The sequence below is a fragment of the Schistocerca nitens genome, chromosome 9 (genome assembly GCF_023898315.1).
Source record: "Schistocerca nitens isolate TAMUIC-IGC-003100 chromosome 9, iqSchNite1.1, whole genome shotgun sequence".
NCBI lineage: Eukaryota > Metazoa > Arthropoda > Insecta > Orthoptera > Acrididae > Schistocerca > Schistocerca nitens.
Window position 1 is genome coordinate 463,711,399 of NC_064622.1, and position 20,488 is coordinate 463,731,886.

Below are 20,488 nucleotides of genomic sequence, written 5' to 3' on the forward strand. Positions count from 1 at the left end.
GCTGCGGGCGCCTTAGTGCGCTTGTGGCGTGGAGGGGGAGGCCAGGCGGCAGCAGCCGTCGGCGCGCGTGGTGGGGGAAGCGAGGGAAAGGCTTCTCGCCCCGGCGCAGTCGCTCCGCGGCTGCTGGCGGCGGCAGAGCTAGTTCGCCGGGTGATCGCCCTCACACTGCGCGCATTTTGCTAGAGTTTTGCGGCTCTTTTTACATGCGTTTGTCAAGTGCGGTCCGGCGCATTTGACGCATTTTGGGGGGTGGTAGCATTGTTCCGCAGTGTGGAACATCTGTTGACATTGGTGGCACTGCACAGTGCCTTCAGGCTGTCGGTACTTTTCGATGGTGACTCTGCAGTTCATGAAAAGCTCGGTCCTTAGGAGTTCTCTATTCTTTTCGTCTGGGTGAAGGATCACCTTGAATTGCGCACGCTTTTTATGTCCCTCTCCAGGGTTGTTGGGGTCAGAGGCGCGCGTCTCTTGTTTTACCTCGATAACTCTGTATTTGCGCTCAATGAGCAGTTCTTTTACACTCCTGGAAATTGAAATAAGAACACCGTGAATTCATTGTCCCAGGAAGGGGAAACTTTATTGACACATTCCTGGGGTCAGATACATCACATGATCACACTGACAGAACCACAGGCACATAGACACAGGCAACAGAGCGTGCACAATGTCGGCACTAGTACAGTGTATATCCACCTTTCGCAGCAATGCAGGCTGCTATTCTCCCATGGAGACGATCGTAGAGATGCTGGATGTAGTCCTGTGGAACGGCTTGCCATGCCATTTCCACCTGGCGCCTCAGTTGGACCAGCGTTCGTGCTGGACGTGCAGACCGCGTGAGACGACGCTTCATTCAGTCCCAAACATGCTCAATGGGGGACAGATCCGGAGATCTTGCTGGCCAGGGTAGTTGACTTACACCTTCTAGAGCACGTTGGGTGGCACGGGATACATGCGGACGTGCATTGTACTGTTGGAACAGCAAGTTCCCTTGCCGGTCTAGGAATGGTAGAACGATGGGTTCGATGACGGTTTGGATGTACCGTGCACTATTCAGTGTCCCCTCGACGATCACCAGTGGTGTACGGCCAGTGTAGGAGATCGCTCCCCACACCATGATGCCGGGTGTTGGCCCTGTGTGCCTCGGCCGTATGCAGTCCTGATTGTGGCGCTCACCTGCACGGCGCCAAACACGCATACGACCATCATTGGCACCAAGGCAGAAGCGACTCTCATCGCTGAAGACGACACGTCTCCATTCGTCCCTCCATTCATGCCTGTCGCGACACCACTGGAGGCGGGCTGCACGATGTTGGGGCGTGAGCGGAAGACGGCCTAACGGTGTGCGGGACCGTAGCCCAGCTTCATGGAAACGGTTGCGAATGGTCCTCGCCGATACCCCAGGAGCAACAGTGTCCCTAATTTGCTGGGAAGTGGCGGTGCGGTCCCCTACTGCACTGCGTAGGATCCTACGGTCTTGGCGTGCATCCGTGCGTCGCTGCGGTCCGGTCCCAGGTTGACGGGCACGTGCACCTTCCGCCGACCACTGGCGACAACATCGATGTGCTGTGGAGACCTCACGCCCCACGTGTTGAGCAATTCGGCGGTACGTCCACCCGGCCTCCCGCATGCCCACTATACGCCGTCGCTCAAAGTCCGTCAACTGCACATACGGTTCACGTCCACGCTGTCGCGGCATGCTACCAGTGTTAAAGACTGCGATGGAGCTCCGTATGCCACGGCAAACTGGCTGACACTGACGGCGGCGGTGCACAAATGCTGCGCAGCTAGCGCCATTCGACGGCCAACACCGCGGTTCCTGGTGTGTCCGCTGTGCCGTGCGTGTGATCATTGCTTGTACAGCCCTCTCGCAGTGTCCGGAGCAAGTATGGTGGGTCTGACACACCGGTGTCAATGTGTTCTTTTTTCCATTTCCAGGAGTGTATTTCGGCAGGATCGGTGTCTCGCTGGAGACCCTTAATCACCGCCTTATATGTGTTCTTTTCCGTGATAGGATATGTGTGGAAGGGGATTTTCTTCTTTGTGAAGTACTCCACCAGAAATCTGTAGTCGGGGGGTGTAGATGGTTGGAACTTCACTGACGACCCTCTGCAAGACGTGTTTAGTCCCCCTTTTAAGTGTGGGGCGACCTCTTTGATGATTTTCATAGTCCCATTTTGAATGGTTGCAATGATGGAAGGCACTTTCTCCCGCCTCTGTTTCTGTTGCGCTTGTGCGCTGGAGGTCGAGGGACGGGCAGGCGTCGCTTCGACCGCTTCCGCGCCGTCGGAAGCGATCAGCGCGAAGCTGTTTGAAGTGGGGATGTTGGCTACAACGGTTTCCCCCCCCCCCCCTACTTCCATGTCATCGCTGTCTGGGCTCTCGTGTTCCTCAGCGCTTGGGTCCGGACGCTTGGGTGCTTGCATTACGTCCGTTTCTTGTATACGTGTTTTTGCCTTTGTTATGCCTGTAGTGGGTTGGCCGCGGGTACCCAGGGACTGGGTGCCGCAGCGGGCTGGGGCTTTGGGCTTACCCAATATGTCTGTTCTAGCGGTCCTAGAAGCCTGACATGCACTGCCAAGGGGCACTGGCTGCTCGCTCGTTGGCACCGTTAGGTTTCCCTGAGCAGTGCCAGCCCTAACATTGACTACGCGCGGGTAACCGGGTAGCACCACGGGCCCTGGCGTAGGAATTTCCCTACTCTCGGGGGAGCAGGGAGGATGCCCTGCGGCAGTGTCTGAATTAATCACTACGGAGGCAGATCAGACGACGACTGAACAAGAAAGCCACGGCCCTCGCCGCCACCGCGCCGCCAGTCGACCGGCAGCAGCTGCACGACAAAGGGACCAGGCCCGTGTCACCACACGACAATAATGCGACGCAATCGCAAGGCGTGTGCACCCACACACACGACAATTTTGCTTGCGTTACGCATGCGCAGCGCACACAACAATTTTGCTCGGCTACGGCAAGCGCAGCGCGCTCCAAGAATCGTCCGGTAGCGTGCGGGAGCAGCGCGTCCGCACTCGACCGGTCGTCCCCCTCGAATGCCGCCTGGCCTTGCTTGCTTGCTGCGTGACTCACGTGCAATTCACTGCACGGTTTGGAGCAGGTTAAGCAAATCAACTGCTGTTCCTGCGTCGTGGATTCACTTGTTATAATATGGTCCTCTCTTTTTTGTTTGTCATCTCGTTGTCCAGTGGATTTGGTTTCCCAGTCCACTGACCAGCGGGTTTCTGGACGTCCTTTCCGACTCGTAAAAGTTCGTTGCGAGCGCGTGGAAGCGGCGCTTCAGCATCGGAACTCCCGCGATGTCGTGGAGCATACGAGCGTCGTAGTCCCTTGGTAGGTGGAGCGCCAGCCGAAGGGCTTTGTTCTGCACTCGTTGCAGCATCTGGATGTGTGTGTCTGCGGCATTTCCCCACACCACGGCCGCGTACTCCAGCACTGGCCTCATTAGTGCTAGACATAGCGTGAGGCCGCAGTGGGAGGGGGGGGCAGTGTCGTCGTGGGGTTGAGGAGGGGATAGAGCGAACGCATCCGTCCAAGCGCCCGGCCCCTCAGCTCCCTGATGTGTGGACCCCAGGTCAGGCGTCGATCCATGGTGACGCCGAGGTACTTTCCAGTACACGACCACGGGATGGGGCCTCCCATGATCCGTACTTGCGGCAGCGCGTCGGGTATGCGGCGGCGCGTAAACACCACCGCCTGGCTCTTCCCAGCCTTGAACTTGAGCCGCCATTTGGTGGCCCAGGCTCCAATCTCGTTGCAGGCGAGCTGCAGGCGGCGGCGCAACAGCTGCGCGCACATGCTGCGCGTGTACAGCGCGGTGTCATCGGCGTAGAGCGCCAGATGAACCCTCGGCGTTGTCTTCGGGACGTCGGCAGTGAAGAGGGAGTACAGCAGGGGGCCAAGGATGGACCCCTGCGGCACTCCAGCACGTATGTGGCGCGCCGTTGACACGCCGCCGTCGGCACGCACATGGAACGTGCGCCCCCGCAGGTAGGACTGGAGAAAGCGGACCGGCCGTTTTTTTTTTTTTTTTTTTTTTTGTGCGATGGCTGGGGTTCTAGCTCCTTAGGAGGATAGGTTTTTCTTAATTGGGGGCTCCATTTATTTATTAACAAAAACAAATAATTGGGTCTCCTTTTTCAGCGCTTTGGGACTCACTGTGGGCACTTTCGCCCTTTAATGGTCCTGATTTAATGGTGGTTGATGGGGTTTGAGTGTTTTTTCTTGTATTCTTCTTGTTTGTGTTCTTTCTTCACTCTTCTCGGTTCCTCAGTTGGTGCTTACTGTTGTTGGTTCCTAATGATTGATAGAGGTACCTTGACTTTGTGCCAGGCGGTTGGTTCCACCGTGGCAATGTCTTCAAGCCTGTTGTTCGTAGGTCTGAGTCTCTCTATCTTTGTCACCAGTTTCCTGGTGGCTTCTTCGATTTGTTCAGCTATTCCTGGCATCTCGAGCTCGCTGTGGATTCCCTCTGTGCTGGCCCATGGAGGTGCGTGTAGGGTGAGCTTTAGGCACCTGTTCTGGAGTGTCTGCAGTTTCTTAATGTTCGTCTTACACGTGATGCCCCATGCGGAGCACCCGTACAGGATGGCAGGCTGTATTATTGCCTTGTAAATCCGCATCTTGGTCCGGGTTGTCATTTCTTTGCTTGTCAGAAGTGGGTAGATAGCGTGGATTGCCCTTGTAATTTTCGTCTTCTTCTCCTTGATGTGGTCTGTGAATAACATTTTCTTGTCTAGTGTGACTCCTAGATATTTTACTTTGTTTGTCCAGTTGATTCTATGTCCGTTGAGTTCTATCCTGTCTTGTATGTCTGGTCTGCGTCTTGTGAACAGGATGGCTTTGGTCTTTTCTGCGTTAATTTTTATTTTATTCAGCTTTGCCCATTTTTCAGTTAGGTTAGTTTGTTCTTGTAGTCGTCTAATTGTGGTGTCTAGTCTTCTGTGGCTTGTCAGTATTGCCGTGTCATCGGGGAATTGGGCCAGTACTGTGTCCTCTGTTTTTGGAATGTCATTCACATACACTGTGAAGAGGGTGGGAGACAGTACCGATCCCTGAGGAATCCCTTCCTCCAAGGTCTTAGTTTCCGATCTTTGCCCGTTTATTTTTACAAAAAATCGTCTGTTTGTCATGAAGTTGTTGATCATGCGTAAGTAGCACCTGGGTATGTCGGTATCTTCTTTTATCTTCACCAGCAGATTGTTCCTCCACACCTTGTCGTAAGCTTTTTCGACGTCCAGCATTAGTGCTGCTGTGTACTTTGCCAGGTTCATTGCTTTTGTGATCTCCTCTGTGATTCTTAGGAGTTGGAGCTCCGCTGATAATGTTTGTTGGTAAGCGAACTGTTCTCTCCTGATGACGTACCCATCCAGGAGGGGTTGCCTTATTCGCGGGAGCAGGACGCGTTCTAGAAGCTTCGACATGGTGCAGAGTAAGCTAATTGGGCGGTGGTTCTCGGGCTTCTTTAGATCTTTCTCTGCCTTGGGGATCGGTACAAGCTTGCTGATTTTCCACGCAACTGGAAAGTAGTTTAGCATCATGCATGCATTTATGATGCGTGTTAGTAGCACCATCGGTTTTCGTGGGATTTGTTTTAGCTGTTCATTTGTGATGTTGTCTGGTCCAGGTGCTGAGCGTGTTCCTAGTCTTGCTATTATACTCCGGACCTCTGTTGGTGTCGTCAGTTCTGGCCTATCATCTGCTGGTGTGTTTTTGATTGCGTCAGCCTCCTGGTTGATGTGTCTGGCGAATTCTATCTCTTCTTGTGTTGGGTTACCCTCCTCTTCTATCTTGTTCTGCTCCTCATAGGTCTGGGCGAAGAGCTCTGCTTGTCGTAGTGCGTCAAATACTACTGTGTTTCCGTCCACTAGTGCTGACTTCCTTGGTTTTGGGTTCTTCAAGCTTTTGATCAGCTTCCAGTCCTCTCTTCCTCTGAGTGTTAGCTCACTCATGCGGCCCTCCCACTTTTCCGCCTTCCATTCTAGCACTCTTTTGTGTATTTCCCGCGTGAGTCTATTCACCTCTCTTCTGTCTTGTGGGTTTCTGTATCGAATCCATCGCTTTCTCGCTCTGTTTTTTAGGTATTTGAGGTCTTGAATCAATGGTGGGAGCTCGTTGTACTTTTCTTCCGCGAATGTCGTTTCGATTGTGGCCTTTCTTTGAGCGTTTTTGATTTTGTCCGAGAGGGTACCAATAGCCTCGTCAATTTGTTGTTCACTGTTGAGTGGGGCAGTGGGGTTAACATTGTTATTCAGCCAGCAGCTGAATTGGTTCCAGTCTGTTGTTATTTTTTGTCTTTGTGGTGGGGGTTCTATTGTCTCCCCTATTTGTGTAATTACTGGGAGATGGTCTGATGTTAGTCTGTTTCTAACCTGCATATCCATATCTGGGTCCATGTTCTTGACGATGAATATGTCCAGGACGTCTGGTTGATGTCTGCTATTGAAGGGTACATATGTCGCTTCTAGGGGGGCTGTGACGACGGCTTGGAGCCTTTCTTCTAGGTTTTGTAGTGCTTCTCCACGAGGGTTGCTCCTGTGTGCGTTCCATGCTTCGTTCTTCGCATTTAGGTCGCCTGCCAGTAGTATGCGGTCGTGATTATCAAATATCTGTGTCAGGTCGTTTTCTTCCACGTTCGCTCTTGGGCTGAGATACGCTGCTACTAGTAGCAGTTTGCCATTGGACGTCTCTATGTTAACCAGTGTTGCCTCAAGTGCTGTCATTGGCGGGGTTGGTTCTGGGTGGTGCATTATGTCTTGCCTGAGGTATATGGCAGTTCCTCCACCCATCCTGTTTACTCTATCTGTGCGGTGGCATATCATGTTCCTAAGTTTGCAGCTTTGGGATGGTCGTAGGTGGGTCTCTGTGACCATTAGTACATCTATTTTGTTCTGCTCAATAAATTCGTTTAGGAGGTCCCTTTTGTTTTTGGTTCCACATGCGTTAAAATTGCAGATGTGTAGTAGTTTTTGCCCTCTCCTGTTAATTTCCATTAAAGATTTCAAATATTTTCATCGCTCCTCCAGCGATAGCCATCAATTTTGACATGGCGTCAGGTGTTGAGTTGACTTCTTGTAGTGTTGTTCGTGCTGTGTTCAGGACTTGCCTCCAGTTGAAGGATGCCCAGATGAATTTTACTTCGTCAATGAAGCCCTTGACTCCTTCCATCATTCCTTGTTGTTGGTTGCCTGTTGTTGGTTCTGTTCCTTGTGTGTTTATGTTGCCCCATGCTCTTCTTCTCCCTCTTTGTTGTGCCTCTGCTGGTGTTGGCATCGCTGTTGGTCTTATCTGTTGTTGTTGTCTTGCTTGTCTTTGCTGGTGTTGTTGGTTTTCTCTTCCGTAAGCTTCTGCTGCTTCCTGGTAAGCCCTGCAGCCTCTGTGGGACGCTGCATGCCCGTCTTCTCCACAGTTGATGCAGTGTGGGATGGCATTTGTTGGTAGTTGGCAATCTTTTGCTCTGTGATCACCTCCACATCTTGCACATCTGGTGGGCATGCCACAGTATCCCGCTGTGTGAAAAAATCCTTGGCACTTCTTACACTGTGGCGGTCCATCTCTGGTTTTGTAAGTCTCAATTGTTACTTTTGTGTCAAGTAGGTATCTCAAGTTGTAGATGTTCTGATTTTCGGGTTTTTTGTCTAGTGATATGCAGAACACGTCCATGGGTTTAAGTTCCCTTGTTTCAGGAATCCTTTTCTTGTACTGGTGTACATTATTTGGGTGGAAGTTGTTGTATCTTAAGTCTGTGTTGAGTTCGTCTTCCGTGACTGTGTCAGGCAGACCTTTGATGACTACTTTGAGCTGTCTGTCTTCTTAAAGCTGGTGGGTGTAATTTCCTATTTGGTGGCGTCTGAAGAAGGCCAGTGCTGTTCTTTGGTCTCTGACCGACTCAAAGTGATACTTTATTGACTTTCCTTTGTGTATCACCCTAATGGGTCCTTCCATTTCGTTTTTCAGTGCTGCATTTAATGTAAGGTAGTGGCCTGCATACTGTATGGTTATGGGGGGTACCCTGGGCTTTTTCGGCGTTATTCTCTGCGATGTCGTCATGTTTTGGCTCTGTTGAGGCGTCTCTTGTGGTGTACCGTTCCCTGTTTGCAGGTTTTGTATGTTCTGCAAGGTGTCAAATCTATTCCTCGTTTCGATTGTGAACTGCTTGTTTTGGGTGTCGGTTTCAGTGGAGTTTTTCCTCTTGATTGTTTTTCTTGGCACTCTGAAGCCCTCGTTGTCTTCGTATAGCTCCATTTGTTGCATTTGGTGCGTGTTTTGATCCATTTGTGGCGTGTCTTGGTCCATTTCTTCGTCCTCGCTCGATGACGCGTAATGTTCCATTTCTCCTCCTTTCGCTCCCACTAGGTGGTTTGTTTCTTGCTGGATTTGCTGGTTGGTGCTATTTGTGTCGCTGATGTCAATTTGGTGTCGTTCGGTTGGTGTTAATGCGCCGGCGGCCATCTTGGTTTCTTCCGCGGCGGCGGCAGCTGCGGCGGGCATCTTGCGTTTTTCCGCTTCAGTGGCAGCGGCTACGGCTTCAGTGGTAGCCGTGGTGGTTTTTCCCCTGTTGGGGGCAGTTGGCTTGGCTGTTTCCAGGGTTTTCGGGCGTTCCGAGCTTTCCCTTCACAGTTTTTCGATGGTTTGGAGCATTGCCTGCTCCATGGTGGACGTCGTTCCTGTTGTCAGTTCCCTCTCGGCGCTCGTGCGGTAGTGTCTTTCGACGTTGCGATGGAGAGACTCAGGCCTACTCGCGGAATTAGGCCTTGCCCTACTTCTTGATCTGTGCCTGAAGGCGCGTGGACGTACCCCGCCCAGGGAGTCGGCCACCTGTCGGTCGACTGCCTGGTGAGGAGGCCCTGGTGCCTCTTCATTCCCTATGCTAAACATTCCTAGCCCATCCGGCTATCCCGGAGGATCTCGCCTATCACTAGTGAGACGGCCCTATCAGGACACAATTGCTTTTTAACACGCAGTGGGAGCACTTCAAACTTAAAAGTTCGCAGCGCACCCCCCGCGTGTGCACACAGCTCGGCTGCTCGGAGACCGATGGACCGGCCGTACTGTACCGTGTGACTCAAGTGCAATTTCCTGCACGATTTAAAGCAGGTTAAGCAGGTCAACTGCTGTTCCTGCGTGTTGGATTCTCTAGATGGATGTGGTCCTCACATTGTTGTAGGTCTTCTCGTATTCACAAATGTTGGTCGTCCTCACTGGGTGCATGGAGTTATTCCAGCAACCGGTCCGGCCATCTGGTCGCTGGACGCCAGTGGAGTTGGTTTCCCAGTCCACTGACCAGCGGATTCCTGGACGTCCCCGCCGACTCGTAGAAGTTCCGTGCGAGCGCGTGGAAGCGGCGCTTCAGCAACGGAACTCCCGTGATGTCGTGAAGCATACGGGTGTCGTAGTCCCTTGGCAGGTGGAGCGCCAGCCGAAGGGCTTTGTTCTGCACCCGTTGCAGCGTCTGGACGTGTGTGTCGGCGGCATTTCCCCACACCACGGCGGCGTACTCCAGCACTGGCCTGATTAGTGCTAGGTAGAGCGTGAGGCCGCAGTGGGGGGGCAGTGTCGTCGTGGGGTTGAGGAGGGGGTAGAGCGAGCGCATCCGTCCAAGCGCCCGTCCCCTCAGCTCACTGATGTGTGGACCCCAGGTCAGGCGTCGGTCCATAGTGACGCCGAGGTACTTTCCAGTGCGCGACCACGGGATGGGGCCTCCCATGATCCGCACTTGCGGCAGCGCGTCGGGTATCCGGCGGCGAGTAAACACCACCGCCTGGCTCTTCCCGGCGTTGAACTTGAGCCGCCATTTGGTGGCCCAGGCTCCAATCTCGGTGCAGGCGAGCTGCAGGCGGCGGCGCATCAGCTGCGCGCTCATGCTGCGCGTGTACAGCGCGGTGTCATCGGCGTAGAGCGCCAGATGAACCCTCGGCGTCGTCTTCGGGACGTCGGCGGTGAAGAGAGAGTACAGCAGGGGGCCAAGGACGGACCCCTGCGGCACTACAGCACGTATGTGGCGCGCCGTGGACATGTCACCGTCTGCACGCACATGGAACGTGCGCCCTCTTAGGTAGGACTGGAGAAGGCGGACGTGCGACACGGGTACCCCCTGTACCAGCAGCTTATACAGGAGGCCGTCTTGCCACACGCTATCAAAGGCCTTGGAGACGTCGAGGAGTACCGCCCCAAGGTACTCGCGACGCTCCAGGGCCCCCATCTCCTGCTCCACCAGTCGCAGTAGTTGGTGCTGTGTCGAATGCCCACTGCGAAAGCCAAACTGCTCGTCAGGAAGCAGGCCTTCTTCTCTGACGTGGCGCTGTAGCCGTTTGGTGAGTATCCTCTCGAAGGTCTTCGAGAGGGAGGGCAGCAGGCTTATTGGGCGATAGTTCTGCGCCAGCCTGGGGTCCTTACCAGCCTTCGGAATGGCGACCACCTCTGCATGTTTCCACGCATCGGGGTAGACGCCTGTGCGGAGGATGGCGTTGAAGATCGCTGTGACAATACGCACTGCTTCCGGTGGCAGCTTCTTCAGCAGTGCGTTGTCGATCTTGTCGCTACCCCCCGCCTTCCTGGGCTGTAGGAAGTCTAGGTGGTGTTGCACTTCCTCTGCAGTGGTTGGTTCGATGACGTCGTCCGCCTCCTGATGGGTCAGGTACAGCGGAAGACGCTCTTGCACCTCCTGGATGGTCTCTTCGTCGACAACATCGTCCACAGTGGAGAAGTTCTCGGCGAAGGTGTCCGCGAGCACGCTGGCCTTCATGTCCGGCTCTGCGGCGACATCGCGGCCAACTTGAAGCGGCGGGATGCGCTGCCCCTCGCGCAGAAAGCTCCTGGTCATGGCCCAGGCGCTTCCATCGTCGATCCTGAGCGTGGCTATTTTGCCAGCCCAGTCCCGATTACGGTGGTGGCCGACGGCCGCCGAAATCTCCCGGCGCAAGCGGTTTAGCAGCCGCTTGGTGGCGGGGTATCTCGTGATCTGCCACTCACGAAAAACCCGGTTCTTCTGTCTGATCAACGCCAAGATGTCCGGCGGAAGCTGTTTGGAGTTGTCCTTCGGCTTCCGCGGTCCTCGCGGCGCTGCTGCATCTGCCGCCGCAAGTGTGTAGTGGGTCAATGCTGCTAGTGCTGCATCCACCCCCTCCTCGTCAGGATCAGGTGTGGCTGCGACCGTCTCCGCCAAGTGCTGCTGGAAGTGCGCCCAGTCGGTGTTGAGGCGGGCGCTGCGGTGCTCAGGAGGCGCCGAACAGTCTCTGTCCAGGTCGAAGATCACTGGCAGGTGATCGGAAGACAGGGCACAGCGAGTGCTCGCGATCGCGTTGTGTGCTGCCCCTTTCACAATCGCGATGTCGAGCACGTCGGGACGGCCGCGCGTCGGGTAGTGCGTCGGGTCGAAGGGACCCAGCACCACGGCGTCATGGTCGTTAACGACCCGGAGAAGCCGTCTGCCGCTGATGGTGGTGACCCTGACCCTGGAGTTCCACTCCGGGTGTTTTGCATTGAGATCGCCGCCGATGAACAGGTTCCCGCGCATCGACAGCAGCCTCTCAATGTCCCCGGAGTGGAGGTGTCCTGACGGCTTCCGGTAGGCCGCCACGAATGTTACGTGGCCCACGGAGGTGTTGACCACGACGCCGGTCGTCTCTAGGGTTGGCGTCACCGGGAGCTGCACCTGGTGGTGGCGCAACGACGTCTTCACGTACACCGCCGTTCCGCCGCCGTGGGTGACCCGGTCGGTGCGGTAGCAGCGGAAGTTTGCCGCCCGCACGTCCACGCCCGGCTTCAGCCAAGTTTCTGTGACGAGACAGACGTCCACATGTTCGTCTCGCAGAAACTGGCGGAATTCTTCCGCTTGGGATCGTATGCTGTTCGCGTTCCACACGCAAACGGTTAGACCCTGGATGTGTCTATCCATGTTTGGGTGTGGGAACAGCTGGTGTGGTGGTGGCCTGGGCGGCCGACTGCACTGCAGACGCGATCATCTGCGGGAGTTGTTGCAGGAGCAGCTTAAGTCCTCCCTCAAGGCCCTGACTTCGTCCGCGACGCTCGCTGCGGATGTAAAGTCAGTGCGGGGAGAGGATGCTGGCTCCTGTGCTCGAACAGCGGACTGTGCGGCTGCTGGCTCGCGGGCAGGGCGCTCCCTCCGCCGTCCGCGCCGGCGGACGACCCTGGCTGGCGTCGGGTGCTCTCTCGGCGGTCCGCGCCCGCGCACGGCTACCGCCGCTGGCGCAGGCTCAGACTGGTGCTCTCTCGGCGGTCCGCGCCCGCGCACGGCTACCGCCGGTGGCGCAGGCTCCGGTTGACTGCCACGCACCTGGACGTCAGCGGGGGCGGCAGGGCGCTGCTCAACCGATTTGGCGGGTGCCTTGTCGGTGGCAGCGGCTGCGTAACTCCTTCCGGTTTGCACCCACGCGGAACGCGGCGGCTGTCCTCTTCTTGATGCAGCGCGCCGGAAGGCAGTGCAACCGCGGTAACACGCCACATGCTTTTCGCCGCAATGGCAACATGTGGGCGCGTCGGTCCTCGGGATTTTGCACTCCCGACTGGGATGCTCCCCCACGCATTTGACGCAGCGGGGAGGCATCTTGCAGTACTTCGCCACATGGTCCAGGCCTTGGCAATTGAAGTACTGTGGTGGGCCGCGTCTTCTGCGCAGCTTCTCCACGATGACGCCGACATCAGCCACGTGGGTCAACTGGAATATTTTGCGGTTCTCGACGGTGTCGTCGAGAACCGCCATAAATAGCGGCATGTCAGAGAAGTCCCTGGGTGACTTCATACGCGCCGTGGCGCGTATCGGGGAGCCCAGGTCCTCGAGCAGCTCCTGCAAGTATCCAGGGTCCATACTGAACGGGAGCTTGCGGAACACGACTTTCAGCGTCTTCACTGGCTCCGAGGAGTAGGTGAAGCTGTGTAGCCCTTCTCTCTCTGCGAGGTCCATGACCCCGCGGTAATCTTCTGCAGTCTTCATTATGACTCGGTTCAGGTCACGCCCTGCGACTCTGAACGTCACATTCCCTTTGACGACAGATTTCACTTTCTCCCTGAATTCACGGAAGTCGCCAGTCCACTTGATGACCACGGGAGGTGGTGGGGGCGACTTCTGCTGTTGCTGCTGCTGGCTGTCCATGGGCTCACTGGCATCATTGGAGAGGCCAGCGAACCGGTTGCCGGTGTGCACCGCCGACTGTTGCGCAAGCACCACAGCCCTGGCTTTGTGCTTGCGGGAGGGCTGTACAAAACCCTCGTCGTCCACGGTCGGGGGAAGGGTCCTGGATCCTTTCCGCGATGCCTTCCGCTGGGTGCGGAGTGTAGGCGCGGTACCAACCGAGCTGGTGGCGGACCTTTTCGTGTTGGTTTCCGCGCTCGCGTCAGCTGGGCGCTTACGCGATTGTTGCACCACTTCCCTGGTTTCCGGAGGTGGTTTGGCGCCTGGGATGAGGCCCATCAGGAAGGCGAGCTGCCTTTCCGCTTCCGGCGTGTGGGTTAGGTCCCCAGTAGGCGCCGTCTCTATAGAAGTGGTGGCCTCAGGTGTCAAAGCAGTCTCTGCTGCGGCTCGCGTCTGATGAACGGTCGGCTGTGGCGCGCGTGAGGCCGAGGGTACGACCAGCGGGCCGCCAACGTCAAGCGCGCGGGTAAAGGCGTGCAGGGCATGCCCCCATCCGCCGAAAGTGCGCGGCTGCCTCTCTCGGGAACGCCCGTGCGTCTGGACCGGTCGGTCGTAGGTGGGCGGCGGATTGTGACAGCCGTCGGGGCAAGCTCCGCCGTGCGGCCGTCCGCCGCGCCACTCGCTACCTCAGCCGATGCTGGGGTCGCATAACGACCGCGCTGGTCCGTGCTGCAATCCATCGCGTCGTCCATGGGCGTCTGCTGGGTTGTTGCCGTTGGGGGGCCGGATGGGGCCGCCGACAGAGCAGGTTCTGCCGAACGGCGATCCGCCACACCCTCCGCTTCCACACTGCGGTCCGCTCGGTACGGCATCACGGCTCGGAATGATGGACCGGCCACTGTCACTGTCACTTGTCCATACGGGTCTGCCCTGACCCGTGTTGGGAGCAGGCTAAGCATTGTCTGCTATTCCTGCATAGTCCTCTGGGGGTGGTTTTGGAGACCTCACTTTTCGGATTGTCTTGGCGACCTAATAGGTCAATGAAGTCTTGATGTTTTCCAAAGAAATTGTAGTACTCCTCCAAAGGGGTGCTCGGACCGAGCTTCTGGAATTCCTGGTAAGCTGGGTGCTGTTTTACCTCCGGACACACGTTCCTAGTCGTCGCGCCCAGGACTGAGGCCTCAACGAGGTATTCTGCGCCCAGGGCTGCGGCCTCAAAGAGGTATTCCCAGTCTGTGGGCGTGAAGACGGGGTGCTGGTTGATGATGTTCAGGTCCTTCCTCGATACCAGTCCTCTGAGAGCCTTGTTGGTCCTGACTGGTCCATAGGGCTGGTGAGGAAGGGTCGGTTTCGTCCTGTCGGGTGGAGTGAATGGATAGGGGTTGTCCAGGTGCGGGTATGTCCTGTCACGAAGAGACGCGGCGACCTTCTGCAGCACAGGCTGCACGCTGGACTCCGTAGGGAGCGGCAGCCATTCAGCCTCCACCGCAGCAAGTGGGGGTGTCTCGGTGTGCGCCTCCTCGTCGTGTGCCCGCGGCTCGACCTCCACGTCAGGAGGGAGAGCAGGCTGCTCCACTTCGATGTCCATGGGTGCCTCTACGACACCCGTCTCGTCAACTGGCGGCGCAGGTGGCTCCGTCTGGGTGGAGGCGTCGACCCCCGCTGGCCGACTCGCAGTGGAGCTGGCTGTGGGGGTAGACGACTTCTTGAGGACCCGCAGCTCCTCACGCAGCTGTTGCCGCTGGCGGTGAACAGCCACTAGTTCCTCCTTCATGGCGGCCCTCTCGGCCGCAAGGGCGGCGTGGAAGGCGGCCAGTGAGTCATCCGTGGCGGCTTCGCGACGGCACGGTCAACCTCTCCCGCGGGAACGGGGGGGTGGGACGTCCGTCTCGACGCCATGTACCTCTGCAGGTACCTCAGCAGGGCATGGGGCGACCATCTTGCCTCTGTAGCCCCGCACGTAGGCGCAGGTGCGTGAATTTAAGGCGTGGGCACCGCCGCAATTCACGCACTTGGCAGCTGCACCGCGGGGCTTGGTGCAGTTGCGTGTGTCGTGTGCCTCGGCACACTTCAGACACGCCAAAGTGCCACTGCACACTTTTGCAATGTGCCCCAACCTTTGGCACCTGAAGCATTGCTGCTCAGTGCACGGTCTCTTCTTGTGGCGCCGTCTGCGTCCGCGGTCCTTGCCGATCACGTCGGCCAGGAATTCCAGCGCGGCCGCAAACTTGCTTCCCTTCCTGCGTTCAGCCATGTCGGATGCGTCAGCGTGTGGAGATGCGTGCGCGCCGGCGTCTTCTGCTGCCCCGTGTGCAACGTGCCTGTGCGCTCCGTCCGCAGTCCCCCTCGGAATGAGCAGCCCGATGGACCGGCCTACCTTCTACCTTACGGGTCTGCCCTGACCCGTGCAGGAGCAGGCTAAGCAGTCTTCTGCTATTCCTGCATAAACCTTACACTTTGGAAGTGCTGCCTCTTGTCGTGGATTGGCCTCTGGTTTTCCTGGGTGTAGATGTCCGGTCTCTGTTGCGGGAGTTTTCATTCGCGCAGCAGGTCTGGCCAACGTGTTGTTGGCCTGTGGAGTGTAGGGTGGCCCAGGTCCCTGATGAGCCGGTTTTCGGACCGTTCGGTCCGCTCGTAGAACGCCCGCGCCGATTGCTTGAAGCGGTCGCGGAGGAGGGGGATTCCCGTCTGCTCGTGTAGCCGAGCGGTCGAATATAACCTCGGCAGGCGCAGAGCGAGCTTGAGCGCCCTGTTCTGCACCCTCTGCAGCTTGCTGGTGTGTGTTTCGGCCGCGTTACCCCACACCACAGCCGCGTACTCTAGCACTGGGCGTACCAGCGCCAGGTACAGCGTGATGCCGTGGTGAGGTGGCAGCGCGGACGAGGGATTGAGCAGAGGGATGGACCGGCCGCCAGGCCCAACCAGTGTCGCGGGCGGGCGCGGACGGCCGAGAGAGCGGCCGCCACTCTGCGCGCCACCGCGCCGCGCCTCCCGCGCTTGCTACCAAGTGCCGACTGAGATGTCGCATTGTACGGACGGAGAGTTTGCGCGCGCGCGAGAAGCGAGCGACCACGTGCCGGCCGGCCGCGGTCCGATGGGGCTTGCCCCGTCGGCCGCCCCGCCATCAGCCGGCACACTTATGACGACTGGACCCGCGGTGGGGGGAAGTATTAGTACCCCTGCCGCGGAGCTGCCCCTGGACGACGAAATGGATTATTATACGGACTCCGGCGACGCCTCCGTCACCGATCCCGCCGAGCAGACATCGCAGCGCAGAAGAACTCGCCGCGATCGCGCTTCTGAACGGCGTCAACATCGACATGAAGCAACCGCCGACGGCTTCCTGCAGCCGCCGTTAAAGAAACAAGCACGGCCCCAGCGCGTCGTTGCCAGAGAACTTGATGTGTCAAACCGCTATCAACCTCTCCAGGGGGAGGGAGCGACGCTTCATGAAGCCGCGTCGTCACTAGCGGAACAGCAGCAGCGCCGAGCAACGGCACAACAACGAGCGGCAGAAGAGGCCCCGCTCCCCATGGACGACCAACAGCCGTCATCGCAGGACCGCTCACAGGCTCCGACATCGGCCCCGCATAGGAGGGTGCCACCTATTGTCCTCCGCTTCAAGGACTCTTACAAGAAGCTGCATACATGGCTGAAAACTCACTGCAAGCAGCCATTCACAGTGAAGCAAGCAGGCGACGACACACTGAAACTACAATTGTCGTCAACAGAAGACTACACCCTCACGGTCGACGAACTCGGACGATCAGGCATCGCAATGTATACATTCCCGGCAGTTCGCCCTCCGGTCATCAAGACGCTTGTCAAGGGCATTCCAATGTCCTTGACGCATGAAGACGTCAAGGAAGAGCTGCGCGGCCTCGGTTTCGCCGCCTCCCTCGTCGAACATCATCGAATGCCTGGGACGAATCAGCACACAGGACATCGTATCATCATCTTACCTGACATCCCAGCGCATCGAGAAATTTTCCAGCTTGACCGCTTTTATGACTTGTCCATCACCGTTGAAAGATTACGGAAGTCGCGCGGCCCTGTACAGTGCTACAGGTGCCAAGGATTTCGTCATGTCGCACGCCTGTGTACTATGGACTGGGTCTGCGTAAAATGCGGCGGCCCACATGATAGTCGAACGTGCACCAAGGCCAAGGAACAGCCTCCTCAATGTGGACTTTGCGGCGGACCTCATCCCGCCAACTTTCGCTCCTGCCCCAAACACAAGGAGGCGAGTCGACGGCAACGTGGCCTGCCTCCTGTTCCACCGAAGAGGACCACTGCTACGGGACGACGCCGCCAACAGCCACCGCCGCCGCCACCGCCTGTACAGCCCAGCCGCGCTCAAGCTTGGCCCACACTAATGGACCGTCGGGCGGCCAAGATACGTGCCGATCTCACGGTTGCAAACGCTCTCAAGCAGTCGCTACAGCAAGATGTCACTCCAGCAGCACTTGCCCGTCCGGCAGCGCCACAACGCCGATGTGACCCGGCACCTCCAGCGGCTTCCCCGCCTCTCCAGCCAGATCTGCAAGGAGTCTTCGCACTCCTCACACAAATTACTGCCTCTCTTGCTGAAGTCTCCAAAGCCATGTCGCAACTTCCAGCCACCGTCGCCGCCGCCGTTGAGGCGACCATCAGCCGCGCCTTCCCGGCCCAAAGAGATGCTGCACCTACTAGACATGAGTAGAGCACTTCACCTCGAAGACTTACGCATTGTGGCATACAACGCCAACAATCTTACGCATGATGTGCCGGAATTACACCAATTTCTTGTGGACAACAACGTGGACATCTGTATGCTTTCCGAGACGTTCCTCAAACCTGGAATTCGCAGCAATATTGCGAATTATTGCTGTTACCGCACTGACCGACTGACGCATGGAGGCGGCACAGCAATCTACATCCGACGAACCATCCGACATCATGAAATTCAGCCACCTGCTACTAGGACTTTCGAAACGACTGCGGTTGTCGTGGAAACCAGAACCGGACCAGTGACGTTTATAGCAGCCTACCGCAGCCCACGCCGACTCCTGGACCTTGACGACGCCCGACTCCTGCTACGAACACCTGGCAAACTATTCATCGCGGGCGATCTGAATTGTAAACATGCCGCCTGGAACTCTCAGGTCACCAATATGAGTGGACGTCTTCTTCTCCAGGCTGTGGAAGAAGCGCAGGCCTATGTTTACGGCCCTGACGAGCCTACATGCTTTCCATCTCGCGGCAGACCTGACGTTATTGACGTGGCCATAACCAAGGGCATCCCGCAATTTATGAATGCGGAAACCCTCAATGCTCTAAATTCCGACCACCTGCCAGTCCTGTTTGACTTGCACGTCGCTCCGGACCAATACGCCGGCCGTCTCAACTTGAAACACACGAACTGGGAACACTTTCGAGAGTGTGTTACCTTCTCCGTTGACGTCATCAATGCAGATGAAGAGGTCTCTGAGGAATCCGTGGGGACGCTCACCGCCGCTATTACCGATGCCTTGGAGCTGGCTACACCACCACCCAAGCCTCCGCAACTCTCGCCGCCTGGACTGCCACAGCACATCTTAGACAGCATCAGGACACGGAACAGGCTCTGCAGGGAGTGGCGCCTAACTCGAAATGTCGACCTTAAGAAGCGGATTAATCAGCTGCGCCGCGATATTAAGGCTGCCATCATTGCTCACAAGAACCAACAGTGGGCCGCCAAACTTCGATCGTTCACGCCCGACCCCGCTAACTGGCAGGCCATCCGTTTCTTCACCAACCGTCGGACGCGCATCCCGCCGCTCGAGACTCCAGATCGTACTGCCTATCGTCCCACAGACAAGGCAAACCTGCTGGCTGACTCATTTGAAGTCAACTTTCGTCCGCTGAATGAGGGAGTGGACCCCCAGCGTGTCAATAACATCGATCAAGAGGCTGAAGCGCTGCTGCAAGAAGATGCAGATGACGACGGTGGCGACCCCATTCCACCTGTTACCCCCACAGAAGTGCAACAAGGGATTCGAGCACTCCCATCGAACAAGGCTCCAGGATCTGACGACATAACTGGACGGGTCCTCAAACAGTTACCCTGGACTGCAATAGTGCGGCTAGCCACTATCTTTAACTGGATACTCACCACTGCGACCTACCCAGCGGCGTGGAAGCACTCTGTTGTGGTACCTGTACCGAAACCCGGCAAAAACCGACGCCTTCCGACGAGTTATCGCCCGATAAGCCTGCTGCCACACGTCAGTAAACTTTTTGAGCGGCTTCTTCTACAACGACTTCAAAACATCATCTCTCTCCGCAACATCTTACCCAATGAACAGTTTGGATTTCGAAAAGGACATTCTACCAGTCACCAAATCATCCGAGTCGTCAACGACATCACAACCGCATTCAACAGGAAGGAGTTTTGTGGAGCAGTTCTCTTGGACATTACGAAAGCCTTTGACAGCGTGTGGCATCAGGGGCTCATATGGAAACTTAACTCGTTCGGACTTCCACGAGCCTACGTCAAGCTGGTTGCCTCATTCCTTCACCATCGCACTTTTGCAGTTCGAGTGGACGACGCACTCTCCACGGCACGGCCGATCTGCGCGGGAGTGCCCCAAGGATCGGTACTTGGACCGGTACTTTACACCCTGTATACGTCTGATCTCCCCACACCACCGAGGGTCGAGAAAGCCATATACGCGGATGATACGATGCTGTTCACACGAAGCCGATGGCGCGACGTGATGAGGCCACGTCTTCAGAGTGCCTGCAACTTGTTGGAAGAATGGGCAACGAACTGGCGCATCCGATTCAATCCAGCTAAGACGCAAACGATCGTCTTCACGAAGCGAAGAACCATGCCAACCCGACGACTACGACTGTACAATACGGAACTGGAGTGGCAAGACACAGTGCGCTACCTCGGGGTGATCCTCGATAAGAAACTAACATGGAAACCGCACGTGGAAGACATCCGGAACAAAGTATCACAGCGCATGGGAGCGCTGTATCCTATAATCAACGAGGGCTCCGACCTCTCCGTCGAAAATGGCCTATTAATTTATCGCATGTACATTCGCCCCCTCATCGACTACGCGTGCGAAGTTTGGGGCAATGCAGCGAGGACTCATCTACAGAGACTCCAATCCCTTCAGAATAAAATACTTCGGCGGGTATTCCACGTTCACCCGCAATTTCCGCACAAATACCTGCACGAAGCAGCTGAAGAACCAGAAGTGCTCCAGCGTCACCAGGAGATAGCGAGACGTTTCTACGAGAAAGCAACGATGTCCACCAACCCCCTAATCAGAGGCTTGGGGGAAGAACCTGATCCACACGACAGATACCGACGGCCGATCGCACTGCTCGCGAGATAATGCAGCAGTGCCCTTAAAA